This window comes from Dasypus novemcinctus, chromosome 1 (genome assembly GCF_030445035.2).
Source record: "Dasypus novemcinctus isolate mDasNov1 chromosome 1, mDasNov1.1.hap2, whole genome shotgun sequence".
Taxonomy (NCBI): domain Eukaryota; kingdom Metazoa; phylum Chordata; class Mammalia; order Cingulata; family Dasypodidae; genus Dasypus; species Dasypus novemcinctus.
The window spans coordinates 194,705,728-194,728,134 of record NC_080673.1 but is presented as its reverse complement, the minus strand read 5'-3'; the positions used below and the strand labels follow the sequence as shown (position 1 = coordinate 194,728,134).

General features: G+C 38.3%; 1 long non-coding RNA gene across 2 annotated transcripts in view; it reads right to left on the bottom strand.

Moving 5' to 3' along the window:
- Positions 1–15,982: 15,982 nt before the first annotated feature.
- Positions 15,983–22,407, bottom strand: part of LOC131279208 (uncharacterized) — a 230,949-nt gene continuing 224,524 nt past the window's right edge. For both annotated transcript variants that reach the window (XR_009186587.1, XR_009186588.1), the window contains exons 4-5: positions 21,109–21,264; positions 15,983–19,420 (exon numbers count right to left, since the gene is read on the bottom strand). This is a non-coding gene — a long non-coding RNA (uncharacterized lncRNA). The remainder of the gene's footprint in view (positions 19,421–21,108; positions 21,265–22,407) is intronic.

Here is a 22,407-nt window from a genome sequence, read left to right as displayed (position 1 = left end):
AGGGGTGCTGATGCAAAGTACCAGAAATCTGTTGGCTTTTTAAAAGGTATTTATTTGGGATAGACACTCACATTTACCACGCCTTAAAGAGTCCAGCTCAAGGTAATATAAGAAATACTTTCTCACCCAAAGTCTGTTGCCACATGTTGATGCAAGATGACAGGTGAAGTCTATGACAGTTTGGCCTTCCTCCTTCCTCTTAAGGCTCCAATGCCAGTTTCTCCCAATCTCCGCTGTGGGCTGGCAAAAGGCTCGTCTCTCTTCCCAGGGCTCATCTCTTCCTGGGCTCAGCTGCTCTGCTCTCTCCACAAGGTCAGCAGCTAACCATCAGGCAAATGGCTCTCTTCCCAGGATGAAGTGTCAAAAAACATAACTTTCTGTGTTCTCCTTCTCTGCACGTCTAGTTCCATGTGAGAGTCTGTTTTATATGCCCAAGTGGACTGGTACTCAATCCTGAGTCACACTCTAAAGCTGTGGTTGGATCAGAGCCCTAATCTTAACATAATTTAATCAGATGTCTCAGCTGAATCTAATATAATCAAAGGGTTATCACCCCAGAGGAGCCAACCAGTTTACAAGCATAATCTATATTTCTTTTTGAAATTCTTAAATAATATTAAACTGCTACAATCTCTGACCTCCAGTCCCCTCAGAGTAGAGGTGATCATTTAAAACTGCCTCCTTATTTTTCACAGAGCAGCTACACAAAAAGGCATACACACATGCAATAACATTTCGAGGCTCTGCTAAGCATCCTTGGATATGTAAAGATGACAAATACAGTATGGCATCGCCTCAATTCAAGGAACAAGACACAGAGAAACTGAGGCACAAACTTGGGACATTTGGTAGATTCACTCCTCTCCATCAGGAATCATGGTATACCCACCCACCAGGTTTCACACTCTTTGGAAAGGGTCACAATGTGCAGAAGGCTGGCCAGGAGTGTTGTGGGAAACTTCTTCCTCAGAAGAGCCAGGGGAATAGGGAGTAAACATTTCCCCCTGAGGTCCACCACGTGCTGAACCTTTTCCTTATCACCTCATTTAATCTTACTAATGCCCCGAGGAGGTTATAAATGAAGGAAGCAAAGTATCACTTGTGAATGATTAAGCAACTGCTCAAAAATGGGGTTGGAATTTGAACCAAGCTCTGTTGTCTCTAGATCTGGGAACAGACCAGATCCACTAAAGGGAATACATTTCAAAGCTGTTCAGTGTTATACACATATACAAAATAAATATATTTCATGATTTTATAATATCGTTGAAACTTAATTATCATTGTCACATGGAAATGTCAACCACCAGATGTGGACAAAGCTCATTGTGCTTATTCAACTAACCTTATTTCTTTGACTGTCCTCTCTCTTCCTCTCCTAGCCTGAGATCCCATCTTATCTCTGGGCTCACTTGGGATAAACCCTGAGGTGTTTGTTTGGCTATAGCCCATTGAGAGTCCTACAAATTGGCCACAGGGTGGAGTGCTACGACACTGTGTAGAGTCTACTGTACCTCAACTGGTATTCCTGTTGTTTTTAACCAGTTCAATTTACCTAGTATCAGTTAGTTTCTGTTTCCCCATTTGTAAAATAAAGATAATTATGTCTAGTCATAGGGTCATTGTAAAGATTAATTTAAATGTAGTAACACATACAAAGTACCTAGGAATGCACCTCGCCCACAGTATATGTTCAACAAATTACAGTTGATTTAATAAATTTCATAAGTCTATAAGGCAATGGGCTCTCCCACATTTTAACTCATTACATTAGATTCTTCTAATCTGATCCCAATAGGCAAGAAATGGAATGAGAGAGCACTGGGATCATAAAACACAAACACAATGGGATTTTGCCCAAGGGAAGTTATATTTCACACCAGGCACTGTAGGCTACCAGAAAATACAGAGACCTTGGAGACCACAGTGGGAGAGGATGGCTTTCTACTCTTTCCTGCAGGATCCAGGTTGTTGAAGCCAAGGAACCCTCCAGCTCCTGTGAAACTATTATGCACATCTCTTCCCAACTCTGTGTTCAGTGACATCATGATGGTAGCTTGAAATCAGCCATGGTGGGTGGATTCACACCATGAAAATCAGCAAACCCTACTCAGAGAGGCTGTTGTTAAATATTTACCCACCCACTACTGCTTAAGTGAATCATTTAGTTTCTGTGGGATAGGACAAAAAAAGAGCCAAGACCTGTGGGCAGAATGAGGAGACATTTTCCTGTGTGGGTTGAGGAAGTCAGTTCACATCAAGAAACTATAAAAGGAGGTCATGATGCCTGCCCCTACCCTGCAGCTCTGTGGTAAAGACGGAAGGTGATAGATGTAACTACAATGCATTCTTTACAAACACAGAGGGTTATTAAGCTTCTTTATTTGTTTAATTCATCTAGAAATATCAAAACACCTAAGGTGGCTTATTGTGAGTGTTCAATAAATATTTGGCAAATTGAAATATTATCATTCTAACCAAAAGAACATGTTTTATGCACATTGTCCCCAACTTAGCTTCAGTAAAAGCATTAGTGCTTAGGTCAGCTGCTAAGAAAGAATGACTTCTTAAAGAATTTTGGCAATTTGCCTTAGCTATAATCACTCACACACCAGTTGCCAGTACTTTCCCATTCGTCTCTAGTTGGAACCTGGAGCCTGGAATGGAACGTCAACTTCCTATCTTCTCTCCTTCATCCACCCCCTCTCCCACCAACCTTAAGCACAGCTTCTGTTCTAAGGACTTATTTAGACTGTGACATTAGCCTGTTAATTGGTCTTCCAGCCTTCTCTCCATCCCACCACTGGGGTGCTCTTTCAAAACACACTTTTGACCATTTCATTCTCTGCTTAAAACCTTAAAATCATTTCGTCCACACTCAGATATAATCTGAACTCTGTAGTATGGCCTTCAAGGCTAATTCTCTGGCTACTATTTGGTCTGAGTCTTGGTCTGTGGCCTGTAAACAGACCCTGACCTCACCCGAAGGGCAGGTAAGCAACGAACTCAATTGAGTCAGTCAGATTTCCCTATCTAGTGGTAATAGTGATTGGTGATCCAGGAAGACCACATGACCACAAGGCAAGAGTTCCTTTTTATTTCACGTGATTCTGCTGGAAAGAAATGATCCTAGATTTACCTATGATTCTGTTCTCCATTGCATGGGGAGAGCCCATGTTTGCAATAATAAAGAAAAACATCAACAGCCTGAGGGAAGTGGAGAAGCAAGAGGGAAGTTCAGAGACAGAAGAAAGAAGTGATGTCTTTAACCTTGGCTCCAATGTCTCTGGGTCGTCTCCTCTTCGGCTCTACCAAGGCTTTACCACATATGCCAATTTCCCATTTCACCAAAATCATCTCCATCTGGCTTTCTATGATGGAAAAGAGTCCCAAATAGCCTTCAGCATTCTGCCTCCAACTTGTGCCTCCAACCTGGCTCTTTCCTTTCCCCCAAGTTCTGTGCTGTCACACCACCAGCAGACTCCCAGCCTTAGATTTGCCATGCTCTCTCACCCCTCGAAAACTTTGCACAACCTGCTGTTTCTTCCTGGAATTCTCTTGTCCACACATTGAACATCCATTTTATTCCCTTGATTACTTGTTTCTTTGTATGCTTATTGTTTGTGGACAAACTCCAAAAGATCAAAGTAAAAATTCACTGCTGTATCCCTGCAACCTAGAGAGGGTTGAAAATATAATTCAAGGTCAATAAATATCTTTGTTGAATAAATGAATGTATTGATATTCAAGATGGTAGAAAGTGTGGTCATGATAAAAGATATCCATGTAATTTACCCTAGCTATAGTCTGTTTGGACCTAAGGGACAATTAGTTTCACTTTCTCCCGTAAATATATTCCTATTCTTTAGTAAGGAATAATGATTACTGTATTATTGATAATAACAGCATGTATCTCTTATGAAATTCAGTATATGGTTTAGGTCATTTAATCCTCATAAGAAGCCAGTATCATAGATGTTGTAGTTTTTCCCCTTTTACAGATGAAGAAACTGAGGCATAGAGCTCTTAAATGGCCTACTCAGAAGTCCATGGCAGTAGGTATCAGAGCAGGCTGGAACCCAGGGTCATCTGCAGGGCACTGCCTGTGGCATTGGACTCCAGCTTAGCTGGGACTCTGTGGCAGACCCCAGGCTCACACAGAGGAAGGGCTGGGGACTTCCAAGAGGGGCAGACAGTGACAGGACATTAAGGTCAAGTGTCGAAATGGAGATCAAATCCAAGCTGAGGGCAGAGCGTAAGCAGGGTTGGAACTTTGTGAAATAAATAGAAGTTAGACAAAAAAAGAAGCATAAAATGGACAAAAGGGGAGGAAAGAGCACTCTCCAAAGAGAAAACAAGTGTAAAGACTTAAAAGTAGAAGTTAACAGAACCCAAAGAGAATCAGTGTTTGAGGCAGAGAGCAGGAAGGGGGAAGGGCTAGATCATCAAGATGCCCAAAGGCTGGTGCTCCTCCCCAGTTCTAAAGATTCATTCATAGACCCCACAGAGTTGAGCGTCCTGGGTGTGGGCTCTGGAACCCGACACCTGCACACTCTTAGCCTGGGTTGCCTGGAAGGCAGGCCCGAACGAAGGTCAGCACCAAAGCAGAATTTCTTTACTATGGGAAAAGGGGAGGGAACCAGGAGAGGAGGGTGGGTGGCAAAAGATTCCTTTTCAAGTTGGATGCCTCTAAGGGCAATCCTTTGGGACCATCCTTCAGGAAAATAGATCAAGTGTCTCTCAACGCAGTCTGTCCAGAGAAATAGAGGGGATGGAATTAATCCACCTGCTTTCATCTCCCACTGATCAAAGTTTTCCCCCATGGGGCATCGATTCTCCCATACTTCTGGGTGGGGTATGCACAGGGCATCTCGGGATACTGTGGGGTGGGAGTTCATAGAGAAATTCCCTGAGGGAGGTAGCGGGCCAAAAAGACGAAGCTGCTGGTGGAGCTGGTTAGCACTGGAACAAAGGCAGGTGAGTCAAGAAGCTCTGAAGGGAAAGTAAGAGTTGTTTGATGCAGATGGCGGCATCCTTACTTGCTATTGTTGTTTGTGTGCGGTTAACAAACACTCCACACCTCAGTTTCCTGTGAGAAAAATGGGAATAGTAATTGTATCTAGTTCATGGGAAAATTCCCATAAAGTACTTAGGCTAGTGCCTAGTTCACAGGAAATGCTCGAAAAATTAGTTATTACCTTTACTGTCATCATCATTAACAAGAGTTTATTGAACAAACTCTCCTTAAGATTTCTACTTGGAATCATTGCTGATTTCTAACCTATTATTACAGACAGAGTGGCTTGACATGGGAAAAAAAAAAAAAAACAGCCTTGAGTTTTAAAAATAAAAATGCAAAGCTTTATTTAAAATCCCTTAGCTCTATGTTCCTGGAATCAAATCGATTTCCCCCTCTAGAATGGACTTAGAAAACACCCTGAATGAGGACACAGACAATTTAGGTCTTAATTCCATCCTTGACACACACTGTATCTTTAGCAACTCAAGTCTTTCCAGCCCACTAAATGCACTGAGTTTGGGCAGGCCTGGTGCCTCGGCCCATTCAGCCTTCTCAGAATTCACAATCTATTAATAGTAAAGGCTTTACATTACAAAGAACCAAGGAAGCCACCAGGGAATCCAGCAGGACCCATACTTCTGGGCAGGGTATCTGAAAAATCGGTTTCCTTGTTGGTCAAAAGACTATACCATTATTTCCCAGAATGCAGAGCATAGACTTCTGGTGCACTGAGACAATTTTGGAGGTACAGAGGGTATTAAATTAATCAAATAGCATAGGGAGAGAGTTACCCTCCTTACAGTCCTGCTAATCCATCCATGAGAAAGCCTCAATCTGGAGCTTGCCAGTCTTTTGTTTAATAAAGAAAACAGATCTCTACTCAGAGCATTTGGCTGACAAGGTATCCATCTCTAATTTTGTTACTTTGTTTCATTTCATTTTATTTTTTCTACAACTTTTATGGAAGGTGTTACTTTCTAATTGATTAAAGCTATATAAAGGTTTTATTTTAGATTATTTGTGTCTTAAAATGCAAGTTTATTTAAAAACACCTTAAGTAAAATTAGTACAGATGGGATGTAAATGTAAAGAATTAATTTTCATTACATGATTCAATATAATCAGTTGGATAGATGGCATACAAACCAGCAAAAATCATGAAGGTAAAATGAAAATTTCTTAAGTTTGGGAAACATCAAATAGATAGATGATTTACAATATCTTTTCCTTTTAAAATAATATTTTGGGGAATCAGCTGGGCTCCGGTCTACCATATGGGAGGCTCTGGGTTCGTGTCCTGGGCCTCCTTGTGAAGGCAGGCTCACCTGCATGCTAGGAGTTCCATCAGCTCGCAAGTGCCGCAGAGAACCGTCTCAGCAAGGTGACACAACAAAAAGGGAGACAAGTAAAAACACAAAAGAGCCCACAGCAAATGGACACAGAGAGCAGACAGCAAACAAGCCACAAGGCAGAGGGGAATAAATAAAAATAAAATAGAGACACACAGAAGAATGCACAGTGAATGGACACAGAGAAGAGACAGCAAGCAAGCCTAAGGTGGGGGAATAAAACAATTTTTTTAAATAAAAAATAAATAAAATAATATTTTGTCCATTACACACATACTTATGGGAAATACGTAAAGGGCCCTCAAAGGGAGCTAATTCAGGTAGGATGACTTACCTGCTTCATCCTTCTGTGGTTTGAAATGAGGATATAATGACTAAGCTAAAGCAGCCATCTTGGACCATGAGGTCCATCATGATCATGATGATGGATGCTAAGCTCTAGGATTCTTGGACACTGATGAATGTAGTGCTACCAAAGTAACCCTAGGCTACCAGCTGCTTGACTTCTTTTACATGAAACAGAAATAAGCTTCTTTTTTGTATATACCATTGTAATTTTAGAATTTCTGTTCTGTGTACCTGAACTTAATCTTAAATGATACAGAATTTAGTTCTTGCAAGTACTACAAGTAGCATAATCTAAAGTGTGGCATTGCTTTAATGTGTGAGACACTGGACACAGCTATGAAGAACTAGGGTATTATTGTACAGCTGATACCCCATGCTATCCAGTGAAAAAATACTTGGCCAAACTATTGCCTGCTGAATTTTAGAACACAGACCACATGCTCACTGAGATTTTAATGCTAAGACAGAAGGAAGGAAAATTGCAGAATATTGGTATATCACCTATCTATTGCTGCATATCAAATTACCTAAAATTTTAGCAGCCTAAAAAATAAACATTTATTTTTTCATGGTTACTGTGGGTCTTTTTGTTACCAAGTTGTAAGAGGTTTTTATACATTCCAGATACTAGAATTTTATCCGATATTTTATTTGCAAATTTTTTCCCAAACTTTACATTGTCTTTTCACTTTTTTAATGATGTTTTGATATACAGTTTTTTTTTTCATTTTGATGAAGTCCAATTTAGATATTTTGTTATTGTTTTTCATGCTACTGATGTCATACCTACGAATACATTGCCAAATCCAAAGTCAGAGAGATTAACTCCACCATTTTTTCTAAGAATTTTATACTTTTAGTTTTACATTTAGGTCTTTCATATATTTTGAGTTAATATTTGTATAAGGAGTGATGGAGGAGTCAAACTTTTTCTTTTGTTTGTGGAAGTCCAGTTGTCCCTGCACCATTTGTTGAAGAGGCTATTCTTTTCTAATCAAAAGGTCTTGGCACCCTTCTCGGAAATTGACCATAGAGGTGTAAGTTTGTTTCTGAACTCTCAATTCTATTTCATTGATCAGTATGTCTATCCTTATACCAATACCACAGTTTGGGTTATTGTAGCTTTTAGTAAGTTTTGAAATTGGAAGTGTGAGTCCTCAAACTCTTTTTCCAAGATTATTTTGGTTAGTCACCACCCTTTACATTTCCATTCGAGTTTTAGGATAAACTTTCCTGTTTGTGTTTTTAAAAAATGGTTTTTCAGAATTCAGTAGGGAGTACATTGAATTTGTAGAGTGATTTAGGAAGTATTGCCATCTTAAAAATATTAAGTCTTCCAATCCATGAGCACAGGATGTCTTTCCATTTACTTAGGTCCTCTATGATTTCTTTCAGCAAAGTTTTGTAGTTTCTCAGTGTACAAATCTTGCATTTTATTGGTTAATTTATTCCTGAGTTTTTATTCTTTTTGATGCTTTTGTAAATGGAATTACAAAAGTACAATTTTCTAATTGTTCATTGTTAGAGCCTAGGAATAAAACAGATTTGGGGGAGTTAATCTTGTATCCTGCAGTCTTCCTGAACTTGATGACTAGCATTCACACTTTTGTTTGTGTGTGGGTGGTATGTACATGTGTGCACTATTTTCAGATTTTCTATTTTTGATATCATGGAATCTATAAATAGGGATAGTTTCACTTCTTCCCTTCCAATTGCCTAACTGCTCTGGCTAGAACTTCTAGTACCGTGTTGAATAGACATGGAAAAAGTAGACATCTTTTGCTTGTCCCTAATCTTTGAGGAAAACTTTCAGTCTTGTGTGTGTGTATGCGTATAATGTTAACTATAGATTTTTCATAAATGCTTTTTATCATGTTAAGGATATTCCTTTCTATTTTTAAATTATTGAGAGTTGTTATTATGAAAGATTGTGGAATATTGTGTGTGCTATAGGTACATCAATTGAGATGAGCATGTGTTTTTTCTTTCCTTCATTCTTTTAATGTGGTGTATAAATTGACTGATTTTCTCATTTTGAGCCATTCTTGCATTCCTGGGATAAAACCCATTTGATCATGCTGTAAATAAATGTTGCTGGATACAGCTTGATAGTATTTTGTTAGGGATTATTTTTGCAGGTATATTCATAAGGAATATTGGTCTATTAGATTCTATTCTTGTGATGTACTTATCTGGCTTTTGGATCAGTGTTGTGCTTTCCTCATAGAATGAGTTAGGAGCTGTTCTATCCCTTCTGTTTTTTTCAGAGTTTGAGAAGGATTGGTATAAATTTCTCTTTAATATTTCATAGCATTCAGTGGGGATGTCATCTGTGTGTAGATTTTTTTGTTGTTGTCACAGGGTTTTTTGATTGTTTATTCGAATTCTTTCCTTGTTATAGTACTGTTCATATTTTTTTTCTTCTTAGCCATTTTTGGTAATTTTTATGTTTCTAGAAATTTATCCATTCATCTAGGATATCCGATCTGTTACAGTGCAATTCTATATAATGTTCTCTTACAATATTTTTTTGTCATGCCTATTGTAATGTTTCCACTTTCATTTCTAATTTTAGTAATTTGAGTCTTCTCTCTTTTATTTTTGGCAAATCTAACTAAAAGTTTGGCAATTTTATTGATCTTTTCAAAGAACCAATTTTTGGGGTTTGTTGGCTCTTGCTGTTGTATCTATATTTTCTATTTCACATCTTTACTCTAAATGTGATTACTTCCTTCTGCTAGCTTTGGGTTTAGCTTACTCTTCTTTTTTATTTCCTTAAGGTGTAAAGTTAGATTATTGATTTGGGATGCTTCTTCTTTTTTCAATAAAGGAGGTTACAGTTCTAAATTTCCCTCTGAGCACAGCTTTTGCTGTATTCCATACATTATGGTATGCTGTATGTTCATTTTCACTCATCTCTAAATATGTTCTAATTTTGTTTGTAATTTATTCTTTAACCCACTGGTTTTTAAGAATGTGTCATTCAATTTCCACATCTTTGTGAATTTTCCAAATTCTCTTCTATTTTATTTCTAATTCCATTCCATTGTGGTGATAGAAGATGCCTTATTGCCTTTTAAAACTTATTAAGATTTGTGACATACAATGTGGTCCAGCCTGAGGATTGTTTCATGTTCACTTGAAAAAAATATGTATTTTCCTCTTATTTGGGTGGGTGGTTCTATATAACTCACTTAGGTCTAGTTGGTTTTCAGTGTTGTCCAAGACCTCTATTCCTTTATAGGTCTTTTGTCTAGTTATTATATCAATTCTTATAAGTGGGATATTAAAGTCCCCAACTATTATTGTAGAGCTGTCTATTTGTCTCTGTAATTCTGTCAGTTTTTGCTTCAAACATTTTGGGGCTCTGTGTTAGGTGCACATATGTTTATTATAATTGCTATATATTCTTGATGGTTCATGGGCACCCTTTTATTAATATGTAATATCCATCTTTGCCAACGTGTTTGTGTCTTTGTACCAATTGTGGGTCTCTTGTAGATAACATATAGTTGAATGATTTTTAAATCCATTTTGCTACTCTCTACCTTTTAAGCAGAGAATTGAAACCACTTATGTTTTAAGTAATAACTGCTAAGGAAGGACTGATGTCTAGCTTCTTGCTGTTTTCCATATGTCATATCATTTTAGTTTCTCAATTTCTCAATTACTGCCTTCTTTTGTGATTCTTTTTACTTGTACCATTTTGATTCCCTCCTTATTTCTCTTACTAGAGGTTCCCCAGGGATTAAAATTAACATAGTAACTTTATAACTCTCAAGTTTTAACTAATACTTAGTCTCAATAGTATTTTAAAAACTCTGCCTCTTTACAGCTCTGTATGTTGTTATCACCGATTGCATGTTTATATATGCCCATTAATATAGATCTATAATTATAATTTATAATCATTATTTTATTCTTTATGCTTTTATCTTTTAAAATGTATAGGGAAAATAAAGGAGTTACCAAAAAAACACAAAATAATAATACTTGCTTTTACATTTACTATGTAGCTACCTTTACCATCATTCTTAGTTTCTTTGTATGACTTTAAATACTGTCTAGTGTCTTTTCTTTCAGCCTTTAGCATTTCTTACAGAGAGATCTACTAATGATGATCTACCTTAGTTTTTGTTGTTTCTTTAAATCTGTGAATGTGTTTTGCCAGTTATAGAGAACTGTTCCAGTTACAAAATTCTTGGTTGATAGCTTTTTTTTTTTTTTCCTTTAAGCACATTAAATTTGTCATTGCATTGTCTTCTTGTCTCCATGGTTTCTGAAGAGAAAGTGGCTGTTAATCTTATTGAGGAATACTTATACATGACAAATTGCTTCTCTTACTGCTTTCAAGACAAGATTCTCTCTTTGTCTGTGTCCTCTGACAATATTATTTTAATGTCTCATGGTGTGGATTTCTTTGAGTTTATCATTTTTGGAGATCATTGAGCTTCTTGGATATGTAAATTTCATCTATTGTCAAATTCAGGAAGTTGTTGGACATTACTTTTTCAAATAATCCTTTTGTTTCTTTTTCTCTATCCTTTCCTTCTGAGACTACCATTATGCATAATTTGCTACACTTGATGGTGTTTCACCGGTCACTTAGGCCCTGCTCATTTTTCCTTCATTCTTTTCTGTTTTCGCTACTCAGACTAGATAATCTTAATTATCTCCAAGTTCTCTGTTTATTCTGCTTGCTTACACCTGCTATTGGACTCTGTTAGCTAATGCTTTCATTTAAATTATTGCAATTTTTGACTACCAAATTTCTATTTGGTTCCCACTTATAACTTCTTTTTCTTTTTTGATATTCTCTATATTGTGAGATATTGTTCTCCTCATTCCATTTAGCTCATTTTCCATAGTTTCCTGTAGCTCTTTGAGTATATTTAAGACAGTAATTTAAAAGAAAGTCTAATGCCTGGGTTTCTTTAGCTATATTTTCTATCAATATCCTTTATTTTTATTGTGAAGGGACCATACTTTCTTATTTCTTTATACATCTTGTAACTTTTTTGTTGGAATCTGGACATTTTGAATATGACTCTGGAAATCAGATTCTTCCCCCTCCCCATTATGGATTATGATGTTTGTTTAGTGACTTTTCTAAATCATTTTTATAATGTCTTTCTCTCCTGTGTGGCCATTAAAATCTGCTCCATAAACTTGGTGGTCAGTTAGTGTTTTGACAGAGTATCCTTAAGTTCCTGGTGCTAAAGAGAGAAAGAGAGAGGAAGAGGGAGAGGAAATGGGAAAAGGAGATAAATAAAAGAAAAAATGCTGTCCCAGTTTTTGCATATTGACTGCCTTGGAGAACTGCCTTAGCCTTCACTTCCTGCTTTCACAAAGCCTGAAATTCAACCATGGGTGAAAGGTTAGGATCTTCTAAGGTGTTTTCTGAGCACCCATCCAATCATCAGCATGTATATGACCTTAATACCCCAGGGTATGTAGGAACTTTTATAATCCCATATTCCGCCCTGTATCTCCTTTCCCAAAGTCTTCTTTCCCAGGTTTTTTGGTCTATCTATTACTCATCCTGATAATTAGCTCTTTCCCCTAGCTTCTGTGGTCAGTATTTATCCCTTTGAATGCTTTTGGAAAATGCCACCCAGGAAGCCGCCTCACCCCAGGAAGTCTCCAAGTCAGGTGAAACAAAGGAAAGCCCTGCTCCAGTCCTTTAGGGAGCTTCCAGGCAGGTTGACATATACAACCACCATTTTTTGAGAATAAAAGTCCATACTGTTCCCTCTGGGGCTGTCAACCTGCATAAGAAGTGAAAATTGCCTCCTTTACAACCATTGCCTCTCTGCAGGAAGGAGTATGGTAGTCAAGCCATTTAAAACACCATGGTGCTGTCTTACCATGATGCAGCAACATCTTCCACCATTAAATATCCCCAGGTTTTTGTAGGTTTTTGGCTAGATTCCAGGATTCTGCAAAAATTGGTTCTGACAGTTTTCTTAGATCATTAGCTGTTTTTTCAGAGAGATGAAGCCCTAGAGTCCTCTATTTCACCATTTTCAGTGATGTCAAGAGCAGCTGCAGTTTTAGCATCAAATAAGCATGAAATAAAACTCTTGGTAAAGTGGGGATAAGATTATTTCTGTCTGATCCATGCTTATTGTTTCAGATGACTATCAAATTAGGGAGGGAGAATGGACATAACACATAGATCTGCAAATAAAAGACAAAATTTCCAGGTTTAAATTCTCTAGCCAGACAAGAGTTTTGGCTATGGTCACTTCTACATGAAATTTATATGAAGCATACAAAACATAAGCTTTCTAAGTTCTTGAAGGAACTGTATTAAAGCAAAGAAAGTCCAAATCTGGCTGGGAACAGCCCAAGACCATTAAATTCCATCCCTGTCCTCTGTACCATGTACCTGCACCCATGATAAGGGAGCTGCTAAAAAGGACATGTTCTACAATATTAACCTCAAAGAGGACAGTGGAGACCATTCCACAAAGCAAGGCCAGGAGCCACAGCACAAAGGAAAAGAGATACCCTGCAAGGAAACAGAACCAGGTGCTACAGAGTTTTCAAACAAGGAACTGCCTGCTCTTCAGGAGTTACTATGGACCTGGTGGCTATTATGTTTCCCCATCCTATGAGTTTCTTAGGGCTGCCATAACATATTACTACAAACTGAGTGGCTTTATATGACAGAAGTGTATTCTCTGATAGATCTGTAGGTTAGACTTAAGGTGTCATCAAGGCCATGTCCTCTCTGAAATCTCTTGGAAATGATTCTTCCTGGCCTCTTCCTAGTTTCTAGCAGCTACTGGCAATCCTCACTGTGTCTTGGCTTGTGGCAGCATCACTTCAATCTCTGCCTCCATCTTCACATGGCCATCTTCACTCTTTTCTGTCTCCTTCGTCACATGATGTTCTTTTGTCTGTGTCTCTTCTCCTGTCCCATAAGGACACTGGTTATATTGGATTAAGGCCCACCCTTGTCTCATTTGAACTAATTAAAACTTCAAAGACCCTCTTTCCAAATAAGGTCACATTCTGAAGTACTGGGGGTTAGGATTTCAACATATCTTTTTTGGGGACACAATTCAACTCACAATGCTCCCCTTTACTAAATCAGAGTTTTTGTTGCACGTATGAGGTCTCTACTTCACCACTGATTGCTGGGTGTGTGGAGAGTAAATTTGTTTACGGGTCACTGTAGTTCAGGGAGACAGAATCAGACCAGGGAGAGAGAATTTCATCTTCCAAGATCCTAAACAGTCAGCAAAATGCAATACCATGATGAGATATTAAGGATCCTCTTCCTTACAGAGGGAGTATATACTAAAGGTGGACATGGAAACTGGGTAGCCAAAAGATAGGTTGTAGCAGAGTTGTTTAATGTCTCCTCAATATTCATTATCCCCTTTTTTGTAGTAGCAGACTGCCAGAGATACACCCTCTTAAAACACCACTTTTCTGAGTCTTTCTTGAACCTAGGTAGCATGTGGTGACTAACTTCTGGCCAATGAGATGCAAGTCTAAGTGGTGTGTGGAACCTCTGGGAAAGCTCCTTAAAGAGAATTGATTCACTGGGAGGCACTCTTGCTTTTACATTTTATTTTTTTCTTGATGCCTGTGAAAAGGATATGATTGCTAGAGCTTCAAGGAACATGAGGTGACTTGGAGGACAAAAGCCTTAGGTGAAGCAGAAGGAGGCTGGGTCCCTGATGACTGCAGTGTAGCCTACTAGCTTAGGCTTGTACCTCCAGACTTCTTTTACATAAGAGAGAAATAAACTTCTACCTTACCTAAGCTAATGTTATTTTAGGTTTTTACTGTTGCATGCAGACAAACTGATACAAGCACCTAGTTTGTACCTAGTCCTGTGAATAGAGAGTTCATACCAACATGCCTAGGACACAATAAATGCTCAATAGCTATAAAGCATTGCTAATACTCTAACGCCATGCCTGGGTGGATTCATTTGATCATCCCAACAATCCTATGGCACATGTACTTTATTAAGATATTTAATAACATGCTCAATGACATTAAACCACTAAGTAACAGAACAGGAATAACCCCAGGCACTTTGGTTTCAGGCACTATGCTCATAATCTTTACACTCAAATGTCTCTCAATAAAGTTGAGCTATTACCATCTTTGCAATCTACATGCCTATTGATCATTCTTGCTTTTTTTGAATAATAAGGACATTAATTTTAGTTGGAGGCTCTTTCAATCTGCTGATCAGACTAAATGGTTAACAAATATGAATTGTAAGAAGTATTTCTGCTAAGGCGGACAATACTCTTGAGCATACTTTCTCTTTTTCATTTCCAGCAAACTATTATCCCCATCTCACCCCTGGCCCAGAGCTGACTGAAGAAGTCTGACCTCTCTTCTTCCCACCCTACTCCTAATCCTTGGCTATCTTCTTCTTCAGAATTCCAGATATTCCCAAATCAAAAAAGAATGGAGTGGCTTCTTCTATACAGCTACTAATCTTATTAGATATCAAGATGGAGGTCATCTTAGGGTTTTGTAAGAGAAAAAGGGGAGAAATGCACACTCTAAATATGAAACAGTCCAAGATGAACAGGCTTTTGGAAACTGTGGCCTCATTCACACCTTGTGTCAACTGATATTCTTGGTTAACACCCTCACACTCAGGAGAAAGGGCTGAGTTTTACAAAAGGGACAGAAGTGAAGCAGATTTGAAATCAGAGGAGAAGCAGGAGACTTGAGACAGCTAAAGCGCAGCTCGAAGGCTCTCGGCCAGCAGCACTCAAAGGGAGTTGAAAAGGTAAAATCATCACATTTTGCAATTTTTACAATCAGGTCGTACACGTGTGAAGTTAAAATTTCAGGATGAATATGGAAGCTGGAAGCCTAAGTTCCTAAAGATACTGAGATCTTTCTGTTGCAGAAAGGAAAACTAGTAATAAGAAAAATAAAATGAAAAATATTGTATGATTCAGTTTACATGAAAAGTAAATATAAATCAATTTATAAAGATGAAATTAGATTAGTGGTCATGTAGGGCTGGGGAAGGAATGCTAAGGGGTATGGAGTCTTTCTTTTTGGACTAGTGAAATTGCTCTAAAATTTTTGAGACCATGAATGTACAACATTGTGATAATACCAAAAGCCATTGATTATACACTTTGGATAGACAATATGGTATGTGAATATAACTCAATAAAGTTGCTTTATAAACAAATAAATTGTGCAAGAATAGCCAGAAAAAGCAGCTATGTACAGCAGAGGAAACAGAGAGATATTGAGACCTGAGGAATTTTCTTGTTTGTTGTCTGGGTTTTCTGTTTATTGTTATTATTGAAATAATAAAAATGCTTCAAAAATGATTGAAGTGATGAATGCACAACTATGTGATTATACCAAATACTGTTGATTGTACACTTTGGATGAATTGTATGCTTTATTAATACATATCAATAAAATTGATTTGTTTTAAATAATGAAACAGAACAAGAATAAGGAATGAACAATATCCAGACAGAATGTCTGATAAACTCAAAAACCAAGATAATGGTGAATACTGTTGTGACACTTATTATGTGCAGGCATTGTTCAAAGCACTTTACATACACAATTGATCAATTAAACATTCTCAACAAGTTATCCCTCACTTTACACATGAAGTAATTAAAGAGCAAATGCTTAGATAACTTGACCAAAGTCCCACAGGCAGGATGCCAACCCCAGCATTCTGTCTCTGAAGGGCATGTGCTTAATTACCAGCAAAAGTTTTTGGGTGACCTATTGTGAGAAGGAATGAACAGATGACCAGATTAACGAGTAAGTGAATTAATGAATGAATAAATTTACCAACCAATGAATACATAAATAAATAGATGCAACCATTTTTCTGAGAACCATATAGGATTTTTCAGGTCTCTTTAGTCTTTATCTTGAGACTACATCTTCCAATGACTCTTTGAGTCTGATCAAAATTGCCACTAAGTGGAGGTAGGCTGTGCTATTTGTGTCTTTGTAGGCATAGCAGGGGAGGATGATCCAATGTGGGAGAGGATCAGAGAGACCATCAACACAGCTTTACCTTTTCCTCCCAGCCTAGCCTTAGTGACTCTCCCATTCCCCAGAAGCAAAATCACTTGTCAGTTACTTCTCCAACAGATTATATTTCTCTCCTCAAAATATCATTATGTAGAAATGCATTTGGGTTTAATTTAAAAAATAAACATTGGGGGAAAGATACTATCAGTCATTCACAATTCCTCAATTTATTAATTCATTTGTTCAATATTTATTAAGTTCCAACTATGGGCTAGGTTTTGGGCTGGGCCCAGCTCTGAACTCGGAGAATTGCTGTCTTGGGTTGGATTCCCATTGAAGCAGCACTGTTGCCAGGAGAGCGTGAAGAGGTTTGTTTTGAGTTAATGCCAGCACACACTGCTAAAGGAAAAGGAGAGTGAAAGATGTATTACTTCTGTGGCTCATTTCTGACTGGAGAACTCTAGACATGGTACAGAGCAGATCTCCAAGTGATCCTATCTAAGAGATGAGGAAGCTGGGCTACTTATCATCTAACTCCTTCCCCTCATTGCTCAAAATGAGGCTCCCTGAGACCCTAATACCTTTGCATTTCTGGCTTAACCTCCATGTGGGTGCAGAAATTTGCAGTCACCTGCAGCAGGATACCATATTCATATACTAGAACAGTGGGTGCCAAGAAGATATCGGGGTTCCCCCAGTATCTAATGTAGACAGACATATAGAGGATTAATTAAACCAGAATTGAGAATTTAGACATAAGCAAGGGGTTATGAGAAAAAACATGAGGGAATAAGTAACTTTTTCTCCATTGAGTTTTCCTGATCACCCTCCAACACACACACACACCTTCTAGGTTGGCTAAGCACCTCTCCTGATTGCCTTCACAACACATATAAGTCCCTTATTAGCAGTACACTTAGCGTAACTGCTTATGTTTCATTTACAAGACCAAAGCATGACTTTTGTAGACTCCATGCATTGGAATAATTGTAATTCCTCCCCTTCTGATATGAAATTCAATATAAAAAATATTCCTTAAGCATATATAAGTGTAAGGAGGTTCAAACAAGTTGTGATTTTTCCCATGTTGATAAATTAATTGTTGTGTATGTGAAAATATCAAATTATTTCAAAATGACTTCTTGGCACCCGTGCTTTGTTGATGCTCCAGGCACATGTGTGGTCTGCCCATTGGGTGTATCTAATCTCTTCACAAGACCTAAGCATCATGAGGAGAGGTGCCATGCTTATCTCAAAGCAGTAGTATCCTAAGGCTTGGTAACATTGGGCATACAACTGGTAGTCATCCAATGCTTAACTGACTGGCTGGATAAATGAATGGGTAAGTGGATGGATGGATGGATGATTTCTATCAGGATATGTCAAAGATTTCAAAGAATCTGAACCTGGTCTTGGAGGATAGCCAGTGGGGACCTTCAGATGGGATTCCAGTGTGGGAAATAGACATCTTGACACTTTTTAAGTGTTATGAACTACCATTTAATTTAACCTAGTTCTAATCTCATCAGAAGACCTCACAGGTGATCTCTGAAATTGTCAGTGGCTTTGGCCACTACCACAAGTAATTTATTCACTCTTCTTCGGCTTTTGCTGTTGGGAGAGACAGGCTAATTGGGTCTTCTTGGCAATCCACATCAGTCAGAAGTTTCCTGCTAAGATCCTTCCACCTCCTTTCCATCCTTTCTCAGTGCCAAGGCGTAAAGAGAAGGAACATTTATAAAGCACATTCCTGCTGAGAATACCCTTTAGAGATTGTTTTCCGAAATCCAGACATTCCCTGCCAGCTACTTCAAAGGCTTTTGAAGTCACTGCTAATTTAAAAGCAATAATAAGATTGACACTGAAATGCTTCCCAGCTGGTTTTTCTGGGCAGTAACTCTCACTAGTTCCTTTACAACCTGCTTTCTGTTACAATTTGGGGTTTGCAAAACATGGCTTTTAAAACATATTCATATAGAACAGAACATGTTTATAAAACAAAGTAACATGGTCCTAGCACAGACACAAACATTTTCTTTTCTTTCAGGACAAACTTCTTAATAATGAACCTCAGTGACTTCAGGCTTTGGAATCTGTGAGTCCTAGGTTCAAAATCCAATTCTCCCACTTATTAATCAGGTATTCTTACACAAGTTATTTAGCCTCCCTGAAACCCCCAGTCTGTTTCTAAATATAGAGCATGAAAATGCTTCCCTTAAACACTGATCAGAAGGGTTGGATAACCCAAGGGAGAGAAATACAGGTTAGAAACTCAGATGAGAATTGAGATCAAATTTGAACTCAGATTTGGCACAGTATTTGGCACTTAGCAGATAAGTACTTCAGCAAGCATTGTCTATGCTAGTAACTGTTGTCATCAACATGTTTGTGTAAGTTCTTGCTTCATAACTAATCACCCAAAGCTCAATGGCTTAAAACAATAGCAGTTTGAATGTGGCTCTTAAGTTCAGCTGCCAAGTTGGTAGTTCTTCTGCTCTAGGATGACCTCAGTTGCAAAGGTTTGTCTTCGCTCCACACATTCTTGGGCAGGCTAGTTCAGGCTTGCTTATATGGAAGATGAGCAAATTCCCAAAAGACTTAGAATTGACATTTCATATCATCTCCCAGATCGCATCGCTAGGCCAGCCTAGATCCCACGAATGGAGAAAGAGACTCCAGCTCTTGATGCAGGGTGCTGTAAAGTTACATGGCAAAGGGCATGAATATCGTGAGGGGTTAAAAAAGTGCTTATTTTTACAGCCTACCAAATTGCCCTAAAATAAATTGTAGACATTTCCTGAGAATTTATATGTTTAATCTTTGGACAGAGGCTAAGGTACAGCCTCAGATGTTTCAGAAGGGATTAGCTACAAGCTTTCCCTAAAATCAAGCCAACCAACAAAGAAAGTAACAACTTATTAAGCAGGTAGTTTGCATCATATGTCCTTGGAAGAACTAACCCGACTTTGCTTTACTCACATGTTGTCACTAACACATCTTTCCATCTGGTTGAATTTTCCCATGCCCATAGCAGGAGGTTGATGAATATTACTGCCTTGGGCATCATCATTATGCAGCAGGTGCAATGCTCTTCCTAAATCTAGGATGATGGGCAGAAGGATGACTTTGTCACAGGCACATCAGACCATCCAGTTCTAGGTAGGTAGCTTAGCTAAGGATTCATAACTTGTTGGGACTGCAAGAAAGGGTGGAACCAGTGCCTTTAAAGGTGAGAAAGGATGAGAATACCAGAATACCATGAGCCTATCCTTCCATTTTACTCATAAATAGTGTAAGAATTCCAGGTTACTCAAGGGGAAGAGAAGATGATTCTTAAAATCAAGTCTCATTCCAAAGGCTTTATAGAGACTTTGCTTTCTAAGAGTGTGGGAGTCAGAGTCAGAACTTTGCATAAATCCCAGTTCTGTCATTTACCCATTCTGTGACTTTGGTGGATTGTTTTCCACTCCTGGCTTCTACTCCTCTAATTTCTAATATGGCAATAATAATATCTAGTTTACAGTGAGGACTGGATTGAAGAAATACCATATGTAAAGGGCTTGTCACAAGGCAGGTACTCAATATGTGTTTAGTCCACATGTCATCATCCTAGCACTCCACCCCCCAAATTGGGCATTAGGACAAATCAAGGTTAGATCTTTGAATAATGAGTTTTTAGGTACCTTCTTTCTTAGGTAGTAGGATTCATCTGCTAACTGGAGATGGGGCAGAATAAAGTAACCTCACTGGAAGCTTCAAAAACCTGGCCTATAAATTCCACTTCTACCTTCCAACCATTTTCCCACATCTGTGACTGCTTCCCTCATTTTTTACTTCAGGACTGCTCTGAGTAGTTTGTTTAGACAGAATTATCTGTATAATCATGAAATCAAAGTAGGATCAGGTGGTTGTGGTTCTGTCCCCATATCTGGCCAGTCAGTTTAAGGAAAGGAACTAGAATGTCTATAATGCAGACCAAGTCCTAGAAGCTGATCTATCAAATGCCCAGCCTCAGTCATCCACGGGCAGAAATTATACTACTAGGCTACTAGATAGGCTACTAAACTGTCTTTTGGTCTCTCATGAAAAACAAGCTAAGATAATTTTTTTCTGCTAAGGTTTACCTTAGAATATGATTTTTTAAATAATTCTCAAGAGCTTTTTGAATATTTAATATGTACAAGACTAGGTGATATTGTCAATACTAATGGCATGTATTTATTTGGTGTATACCATGTGCTAGGGAAATTGAATAGATCTATTGAATACTCACCATGACCCTAAAGTAAAGCTATTATACAACTAGGATGAGACTTGACTAAAATTAAGTAAGAATAATACAAAAAAATAGTGACTTAAGACAATAATTCATTTCCCTCTTACTCCAAAAGTTCCAAGATGAAGTGGAATGATACATTGACTTTTCTCCAAAAAGTTTTCAGGAACACAGGTTGCTCTGGGTGTGGCCTCCTTTTTCAAGGTCTCCTCATGGTCCAAGATAAGTGCTCTAGTTCCAACCATTTTATGTCTGCATTCCAGCTAGCAGGACAAAGGGAAAAAACACAGAATAAGGGAAAAGGGTGGATACCAGTTGTCTTTTTAGAAAAGATCCCCAATAAGGACTTATGACACTTTATTTTCAAAGAGTGTAGGAGTCAGAGTCAGTGTACATATCACTGACCAGCAGTCAGTCAAAGGTTATAAAAGTGAATGGAAAATATCTGCATTGTGGGTGGTGATGTTATTTTTAAGGAAGAAGAGGAGAATGGATTTTAGGGAAAATAGCAGTCTATGCCACTAGTATTAAAATCCCTGTACTACAGAGTAGGAAACCAACTCGGACATTTTAAGTCACTTGCTCAGCTGCTATTTGGGTATCCTATGATTCAAGTTCAAGATTGTGTGAGTTCCTAACTCTCATTCTTTCTCCTAAATTATATTGTCTTATTCCCATTTTTTTTTTCTAGCAGAATTTAGACCTATCTACCCTGCCAGTAACATGTGGGTGGGTGTAATGGGGGTTCCAGAAATGCCCCAACCTAAACTTTATACTTCCCTTCCATTGCTCCAGCACAAGGCCTGCAACTAAGGATCACCACATGACTGCCAGTGATGCTATTTTTCAGCTGAATGACCTTAGAAAGAATTGCAAAAACTTTCTGATCCTAAGTTCCCTCATGTATAAGATGGGCATAATACCTATCAACTAAAAGTCAAGAATGTAAAAGCAGTATGTAATTAGGACACTAATTTTTCTTTTAATGTAAGGCACTATGTATGTTATTTCATGTAAATGGATCCTCAGAGAAGGGGGTGATTTTATTTCTATATAAGTCAATCTTTAAAGGCATCATAAAATTCATGAAAAGTGAAACAATGGCAGTTTTACTTATTTGGCAGTCAGGTCCTGGAGAGGAAGGTGCTCTAAGAAGAGGGCACTCATGATTTAGGGACATAGAGTTGGGCATGGCATGGTGTTTGGGGCAGAGGACAGAATGAAAGAAGATAAACCCCCATGAATCTTTGGTAAAGGGCCATTATCCTTGTGATTATGTGGCTATAAGTTCACCTCATAGACATGATACAAGATGGCTGCTCTAGACACTTTGACCATCATCATCTTGCACCAGGGATCTTTCTGAAGGAGAGGAGGAAGGAGAGGAGGCTGTTGTAACTCTGGAG